This window comes from Schistosoma haematobium, chromosome 1, assembly GCF_000699445.3.
Source record: "Schistosoma haematobium chromosome 1, whole genome shotgun sequence".
NCBI lineage: Eukaryota > Metazoa > Platyhelminthes > Trematoda > Strigeidida > Schistosomatidae > Schistosoma > Schistosoma haematobium.
Window position 1 is genome coordinate 68019486 of NC_067196.1, and position 9983 is coordinate 68029468.

Sequence of the window (9983 nt, forward strand, 5' to 3'; positions counted from 1 at the left end):
ATGTCGTTAATGTACGCTATTCTTATCTGCTTCCAGAGTGTAAGGAAACAGAAAATGAAAAGGAATATGCATTTGTAAACTGAATAAGAATGTACATGATCTCAAATGGTTCAAATGGTTGTGGACGGAATAGGAGAAGTTTTCGCTTAACAAGCTTCCGTGTCTAGTAGCAGTAGATCACCAATACCTCCAGGAAGGAACCTATGTCGCATAAAATTTGTCAATTTTATCCAAGGTTTGCAAAGCAAAATAAGCAAGAACCTCCACGTAAATTTGTCAAAGACTCTGTCGAAGGAACAATTTTGCTTTGCTTTCCCGGAAAACCCCGAAAGTTCTCTCTACAATCTATCAACAGTGAAGTTAAGTCAGATAAAAACAGAAGCCTTGTCGCTTGGATTTAAATTTCAGATCCCCAAAACACATGCCGATAGAATCGACACAGAAACTTAACTTAATGATTTATTTGATCAAATTAAAGATTTGCACCCAGTTGGCGAAGAAAAGAAAGGCTGGTTTAAATCCATATCGATATTGCAAACCAATACCTCGTTTCACCCGCACCGCAATCCAAGCTTTTATCCAAAGACCACCAAACAGCATTACGATATATTAAGCGAAATGATGATATAATGATATTACGGTCAGATAAAGGTTCAAGTGTTGTTCTAATGAACACTACAGATTATGTCTCTAAGATGAAGTCCATTTTTAGTGACCACACGAGATTGAAGTTAGAAAAAATTAACGAGGACTTAACTGACTCCACTGAGAAAAGTATCACAAAAGTACTCAGAGATCCACTAAAGAAGAAGATAATCGATAATCCTACTTACAATAACCTACGACCTCGTGGGTCTCGTTTGCCCCACATGTATGGTTTACCGACAATACATAAACAAGATAATCCTCTTTGACCTATTCCGTCAATGGTCAATTCACCATACCACAAAGTTGCACGACGGTTGGCAGATAAATTAGAAGCAGTTAGTCAACCATTAGCCACCTATACACTAAAGGATTCATTTGTACTTGCTGAGAGCAAGAATCACATAAATATTACTGATTTGCTTATGGCTTCTTTTGACGTGACATCAATTTTTACAAAAATGCCACTTCTTGAGAGTATAGACATAATTTGACAGCATTGTAGCGTGGCGTCGAGTTGAGAATAACTATGAACACCGCTACAAAGAAACACGTGCCATATAGATCAGAAGGCGAAGGTCGAACGTAACCAAAGAAATCCATAAAATCCCGGAGAAGCCAAATATTAGAAGACAGTTAATGGACCAAGTCGAGATATATTTGCTGGCGATCTCGTGGCATCGAAAAGATACCGAGATCGTGCCAGGATACAAGCTTGGTTACAGAACGTAACCGAATTCGCGCGAGGTTACAATCAAAGTGTAAGTATAAGAATGGAAGCACAATATAGCTGTCATTAGCACAGTCAAACAAAAGCACATTAAAACAAGCACTAGTACAGTTGGTTATAATAATAATTGTTTTTATTAAACCAGTCGTGTTCTCGTGATAAATGTGAGTCATTACAGCGTCATGACATTCTATTTCTACCAGCAACAGAATTCAAACGACTATTACTCATGTGTATAAAAGATGTTCAGTTCCAATTCAACAATATTATATACCGACAAACCGATGATGTAGCAATGAGAAGTCCGTTAAGTCCTGTCCTAGCAAACATTTTCATGGCTAACCTCAAAAGAACCAAGCTCAGAGGAGCAATTGATGAAATGATGTATTATTCGCGGCATGTTGATGATACCTTCATCGTATGTAATAATCAACAACATGCAACAAATCTGCTGAAATTTTTCAGCGAACCTCATCCAAATATCCACTTCACTATGGAACATAAAAAAGAAAACAAGTTCCATTTTCTCGATATCGCGATGAAACGGAGAAAGGATTATACAGTTGAACGCTCAGTTTATAAGAAGACACATGGAAAGGGATTTATCTCAATTTCAACAGCTTTTGTCCAATCAATTACAAAAAGGCACTGGTCAAAATACTGTTTCACAGAACAGAAAGAATATGTACTGCCGACACAGTAGAAGAGAAAGTTATGAATGTTAAAAAGTGTTTAAGGAATAAGGATATCCATTTAATTGTATTGAGAAATATGTAAAACGTGAAGATAAAATACCCAAAGAAATTACAGCAAATAAAAAGCCTATTTTTATTCAATTTCAATTCAAAGGTGACGATGTCACAGGATCAATCAATATGAGACTAAAAACTGAACTGACAAGAACTTATCCTGAAGCAAAATTGATTGTCCTGTCCAAAACATGTTCTCTGACAGGTATCCCTTTCATGTCACCACCAACTGTGTATACACATTTACATGTATCTGCCAAAGCAGTCATATTGGTAGAATAGAAAGGAGAGTCTACGTCCGATTCAAAGAACATATTCCGAAGGGTTTAAGATCAAACGGACTGAAAGCATTCAGCAGCGCTATCGCAAGACATCTCCTTGACACAGGACATGAAGTCGATATACCGAAGTCCTTCAAGGTGATTAACAAACAATCAAACTCAAATTTTTTGAAAATTTTCGGAAGTGATAGCAATCAAACGTCTAAAATCAGATCTTTGTATACAAAAAGAAACAGTAATAAATCTTTCTTTGCCCTGGTAATATTACCACCATTTTTATTTAATTAATACGTCATTCACTATTCCAACTCTTTCTGAATTTTAAAGTTACATCATTTATAACTGACCAATTTCAATTCATATCTTTCTTTATTACCATTAATCTATTTTCTGTTACTTCATCACATAGTCATCTAATGTGTTTTTCAAATCCATGAGTTCTGATCACAATTTCAATATTCTGGAACTTTCCCTCCCAAACTTTATTTATTTGAAACAAACATTTTATGACCTCATTAACTCTAACGGAATCTTTGCTACGTCATGATACATATATTCATCCTTAATCACCCCCTTATGTATAAGTATGTCAATATCTGTAATAACGCTGATTTTTAAATATTTTAGGTTGCAAGCAGCTGATGAGGACCTAACGAAATAAAATGAATTCATATTATTCCCCATCAATCTTTGTTCTTGCTCTCTTTAAAATAATAAATGGAACTAGGTGTATGAAATATTAACGATAATAGAAGAAAAATAAATTTGGTAAATCATAGTAGGATATTGTCCTTAGTCCTTGAGAATATGTCAAGTTTCCCCTTAAAGGCCTTAAAAGACTTCTAAAAAGTCGTTTGGACTGGCCCAGCCTGCAGCAAATTCCAGTATTTGACAACTCTTAGGGAGTAGAAGTTGTGTCTACACTTCGTTCTGCTGAGTTGTGTCTCTAGTTTCTGGGTGTTACCCCTTAGGTTTGTGTTGTAGCTAAACCTTAGTAGGTGTTTAAGGCGATGTCCAGAAGTATTAAGGATACTGTAAGCCACCAGAAGGTCACCTCTAAGACGTCTATACTCTAATGAGTAAAGGTTTAGTGATTGGAGGCGCTCTTCATATGGCTGGAATTTGAGTCCCCGAACTGATTTCGTGGCTCGCCGTTGGATACGCTCCAGGGTGTCCTTATCCTTTCGGAGTGAGGGAGGAAATACTATGTTTTTGCATTCTAAATGAGGAAGAATAAAGCTGTTGAAGATTATGTGGAAACTTTTACCGTCGAACTGCCTGAAAATGCGCTACAATGTTATCACTGCAAGGTTTGCTCGGAAGGCATTTTCGTCACAGTTAGCGTAAGAATTCAACTAGTGGGTTACAAGCACTCGTAAGTCTCTTTCAACTCGGGATACTTCCAGAGAGGAGTTCCACAAGTTGAAGTCTGCGACATGTCTCAGATGAACTACTTTACACTTTGAAGTGTTAAAGGTAAATCCGTTGTCATCTCATAAGTATAGTTCCAACATTTAGTGTAGGATATTGGAAAATGACCCTGTGTGCATAAAAAAAGGGCGAGTTGGAGCTCTGGATATATTATTTTGGAATTTAGTCATTTTAGTGTAATTTTTATAACAATAACGAGTCGATGTTAATCAGTAGTTTTTTGAAGTTTTAGTTTTGGGCCATACTCCACGTCACCTGAGATTCGCGTACGAACGTCCAAGTCTAAGATTTATTGAAGTCAATATACAGAACAACATACTTAGATTATTTATCTTTCAGTGAACGTAGCTTAAAAATCTCGAGTTGTGCGTCAACTGCGTGAGTTATTTAAAAAGGATGGTGGTATTTTTCCTCACTGAGTAAATTCCATTGTTTTGATCGTTTATTACGTAACAAGACCACTGTTTACACTTTAATTGAATTTATTTCACTTAAAGTATCCGCTTAGAGTATCGTTTCTGATTCCAAAGTAGTTTATCGTCGATACTTCTGAGTACTTTGTTTCTATTGTATTTGTTAGCAGTTTTGGTCCAAACAATTTACAGTTCTCCACCCTTTTGGTCATAAATTACTTTTGTCTCTGGGTATTATTGTATCTAGTTTGCTTTTGAAACCTCCGTTTGATAGCTGGACGGTGCAGGAATATTAATTGCCAACGCCCGTGCTGTTGTTACCCCGTTGAAAGCGGCATGCGGCGCGATGAGTGCAAAGGCTGGTATCACGAAGTTTGCGCGAAACTAACACCTGAGGCTTTCAAATGGTTTAGTAAAAATGGTTGCGTGTGGTTTGTCAGCAGTGTTGCTCGGATGCAAACAGCTTGCTAGCCAAGGCCATTTCAATGGTGAATGCCGCTAAAAAGTGTATTGGCACACGAGGTCGGGACACAAAGAAAATTACTCGCTCATTCAACACACAAATCGATGTGAAGCCACCTCAAGTGAGCTCGGTGACGGCTGATTCACATCGGTCAAAGGAGGAAAGACCGAATTCAAAGAAGTCTGTCCCAAATAAAACCCATGAAAGGAAGTTCCACGTGTCTCCCGTCCTTTAAATGTCGACTGGTAGGAAACGCCTAGGAAGCGCAATCGCAAGGTTCGATCGGTTTCTAGCGGGAAGCACAACCTGACTGCTTAAGTCGTCGATGACCTTCAGGAATCCCACAGTGCGTTTGACGCGACTTTGGTTGCTAATCAAACGAAAGTTGATTAATAGGTACAGGTTGAGAAGAAGAAACTTAATGACGCTATCAAAGAAAATGCACTCCTCCCGACCAAATTAAATTATCCGAAAAATTAACAACTGGTCACACTGACAGATCAGTTATCCTTCATAGAATCAAGGAGAGTGAATGCTCAGAACATTGGACTCGTTTTGAGCATGGCATTGTTCCAATAAAACAGCTACTAAATCAGCTTATGCCTCAGGTTATCTACGGAGTAACCTTGCTAAATGTGCATAGACTAGGTAACCAAGTGAACTTGAAACAGAATCAAGTTAGGCTCCCTAAATTAGTGTTCAAATCTCCTAATGAACGGTGCTAATTTTACAGAATGGATAGAAACTAAACGTGTCAGGAGATTTATCTGTAAAGACTTGCTGCTCTCAGACCGTGTAAAACGACGAGAAGCTGAAAAAGAACTAAAATTTAGGTTAGATACTGGCGAAAAGGACCTAATTTTTTGGGTTGTGAGGCTTCGATATATAATGATTCCGAAGCCATTATGGATGCAGGACGAAGCGATTTATATAGGCTTCGGATCTGTTACACAAATGCCCGATGCTTGCTCAATGAACAGTCGGAACTAGGTGCACATATTGACTCTATCAAGCTAGATATAGTCGCAGTTACAGAAACATGGCTGACGCAGCCTATAGATAGTATGGAATTTGATTTTGAAGGTTTTACGTTGATAAGAGCTGACAGAATCCAGAAGCGTAAAGGAGGTGGAGTAGTTCTATTCATTGAGAATACTATCCCATTTGCCATTATCGACAGTGTATCCCATGAGAGTGGGACGTGTGAATTAGTCAGTTACAGCTTGAAATGCAAGAGACAAGAGCTGCTGATTGGTCTGATTTACCGCAGTCCAAGCTGTGAGTTAGATGAGGTCTTACTAGACAATCTCAATACTTGGTCACAAAGTGGTCGATATCTAACCCTAGGAGACTTTAATGCACCCATCGTAGACTGGGAAACTCTGAGAACTGAATTTTCAGGAACTAGTTGGTGCAGTCGTCACATGTGCTCTGGTGTAACATGTGAAAGAAGCGACTAGGTACGACCTGGACTCGGAATCATTCTTACTAGATCTTGTGTTGACCGATTATGAGGATGACGTCAAGAATCTCGATTATATGCCATCCTTAGGTAAAAGTGATCATGCAGTTCCAGCGTTTGACTTCCAGATAGTTGTGAAAAACGAGCAGATTTCAGCTCAACCCTGACCTAACGTCTGGAAAGCGAATATACAAGATATACACTCAGCATCGTCAGTAGATTGAAAAATAGAGCCGGAGTCCTCATTTGAAACTGCTTAGGATGTATTTCGAAATTTATAATTGAAAGTTGCCGCACTTTAGTATTATTAAAAGGAAAATCATGATTTATATTAGACAAATGTAATTTGCATCCTGCTTCCTTAAATTTTGAGGGATTATTTAAATTATAGGCACATTATTACACTGTGAAAAATTGGCTGGAGAATATATCTCCATGCCTTTTGAACCATGGCTCTAGCGTGATACTTATTAGGGGGATCAAAAGCTAATTCATTCATGGAATTAGTTACTGATTTGATCGCTAGTCACATAACTTCGCAACATGCCATTGATATTTTGTCACCAGTGAATGTTATGTTGGATGGTTGTCCAACGCAAAAATCGACATGCACGCTTTCAATATGCTAATCCAACCCGCTATTCAAGCAAAAATAACTAGCAAACAGCCTTGGAGAACCGAATGGATATTAACGCAAACCCAATGGTCCATATATGTGCCCCTCAGATGATTGGGCTGAATCTCGACTATTAATTTACACCTATAAACGTTTCTTAACTACCGTTTGTACTTCACCTAAGATGTGAACTAATCAGGTGATATATATGGATCTCTCTAGACTACCAGGTAATTACTAGACTTTCTCAGTAACAAAATGAATTCTTGGTTTTCATTTCCGAAAAAGAGAGCAGTTTTTAAGAAACTGACTAGTATAGTTCAATAACTTGCCACAGAAGCAAAAGACGATATTATAGAGCTAAGTCTGGTTATGTTCACATTATTGATGAGCATTTACACTAAAAATTTCATCAAAAAAGTAATTAGAGAATAAATCCGATAAATCATGAAAGACAGAAGATTGACTGAGCGAGTGGAACTACTTAGTGTTTGTCTCATATACGAACGAAGTTAAGGAAGAATCAGAAGGATCCTTAATCATCATAATGTAATTGCATTCTTTGAACAAACTATGCTCCTTACTCTATTTTGGCGAAAGACAGTGCCATGGGAAGAATAGGAAGATTGTGCTTATGTGCTCAGATAAGGTATCCCAACAACATATCGAAAAGTTCGAAAATAAGTAGTTGGTAGCTCTACATCCGGCAGAAATAAGACACATAATTGTCTTTTCGGTGACAACTAATTTACACTAAATTTACAGAGAATCCTTGACATCATTTCTGTTTTTCGCAATTTAATCCTGTCTTTACAATTCTAGTTATTGACTGTGAAATATATCTTAAGTCTTTACGTCAGCTTACATGAGTAAACACACTTATCATACTGACCATTGTTTATAATACGCGCGACACTCACTGCATTCACTATTCTCTCTCGATTGTCGCTAATCGGCATGATTCTTAACAAAAGTATTCATGCACACTATAGTTGCTGACTACTGCGTTATGTGGTTTACAATCACACTACCATGTAAACGAATATATTAACTGCTTTAGCGGTGAAATTTCTTCCACAAAAATTTGTGAACTAACTTTTAGACTCACTTGGATATGCAAACATATATGAACTTGTGTTAACCATTACTACTCGTAATATCCGACTATTTGATCTCACTAAATTATTTAATCTTCCATTTACCAACGTTGCGTACTTCAAATCTCAGGATGAGGAAAATGAAAAGTTTTTAGTGGCCCGTGGATCTTACTCCGAGGAGATCGTAATGATTGATTGTCATTGAAATATATATATATTGTATATAAAGTGAATGAAATAGAACGAAGCAAAACGACGCGCAGTGGAGATGGCGGGTAAGCCATCTCCCATTTAACCAATCGTTAATCAATATTTATAGTTACACAAAAGTAAGTTACAGACATGTGATGAGTAATGGGATAAGAAATGTACATACACCTACGCGCTCATATAAAAACAGTCAAGACTGATAAGCGAACAAATAACAAGGTCAGAATGTTATTTATTTATTTATTTGGACACATAAATATTGGTACAAGAGTGCGCCAAATATATATGCGACACACAAAACAATGAGAATTTAAAGAGAAGGAAAAATAGGTAAGGAGTGTAATAAAAAAGAGAACAATAACAAAGAGATTGGTGTAGGGAAGTGTAATAATAATAACAGTTATAATGGGGGAACGGAAAGGTACAACCAAAAGGAATTTTTCAGTTAGGGAAGATACAACCACTTTTTATGAAGAAAGTAAAGGAAGGTTACAGCAGGATCGCCACTGGCTTCTATTCTCAGCCATATCTGATAACGTCTCTAGCCACTGTGTTGCACCATCTCTCGGACACCAGCCAGGGAGTCGAGAAGGACCAACAGAAGTCAGCCCTTTGCAGCATTCTTTCATACCACGATACCATGTCATACACTGACCACCTCTCCGCCTCTTCCATCCAGTCCCAGAGTCGGCAAATAATGTACGACGTGGAATTCTCTGGGACGACATTCGTAGAACATGTCCAAGCCACCGAAGTCGGTGTTTCAAGATGGTGACACCAATTGCATTTTCGTCTCTGTGACCGAACACACGATGCTAAACCTCTGCATTGCTAACATGGTGTTGCCACTGGATGTCAGCAGCACTGATCTCATCACTCACGCCACCACCAGCACTTATGCAGCTACCTAGACACACGAACTTCTCAACTACGTCTATCTGCTCGCCATCCTGGGTGAGTACAGGTTAAGAATCCTGCCAGTCTTGTGGAAGTACTTTGCACTTCGAAGGTGCAAAGCACATACCATACCTACGGACACTGATTGCCAACTGATTAAGTGCGTATTGCATGCCTTGGGCATTATCGCGCAGTAAGACAATATCATCCGCACGCTCAAGTTCGAGAAGTCTTTCTCCAGGCAACACCGCCATTACTTACATCCATCAGAGCTGTTCCCAGAATGTCATCGATGGCAAAGTTGAAGAGGAATGGTGAGATTGGACAACCCTGCCTAACCACACTACTCGAATGGAACAATGGAGAGAGGTGGTTGTATGCCCCCACTCTACCCGAGGTGTTTGCATATAAAGCCTTTAGGATGTTAATAAACTTCTCAGGCATACCCTTCTTCAATAGACAATCCCAGAGAACAGTCCTGTCCAACGAATCAAAGGCAGCCCTGATGTCAAGAAACACTACAATTGTTGGCCTTTGATAAATATGACGGTGTTCTAACATTTGGCGGAGGGTGAAGATATGATCAATACATCCTCGACTAGAACAAAACCCAGCCTACTCCTCGCGAGTCAATCTTCCTCATAGATTGTTTCGCTCACACCGAACTTCTTGCTGTGGCTCGGATGGGCTGGAAGAGCTGCCGGCAGTTACCAAATGCAGCTGCTTCTTCCAGCTCATTAGCACGTTCCGACCACCAGACTTCTCGGTCCTTACGCAAGTTTTGCCCAATTTCATTACGTAACATCCTTCGTTTATGGTCAAACTCACGGTCACCCGGAGTAGACCGACGGGCTTCAATGAGTCGTGAGGAACCAGAAGGAACCCAATCCTCATGAGCGGGACGTTTCGCGAACCCGCAAGTGAGTTTACTCACCATTTTCATGGCGTCATGCAATTGCAACCAATGCTCATCTATACTTCTCGGTGGA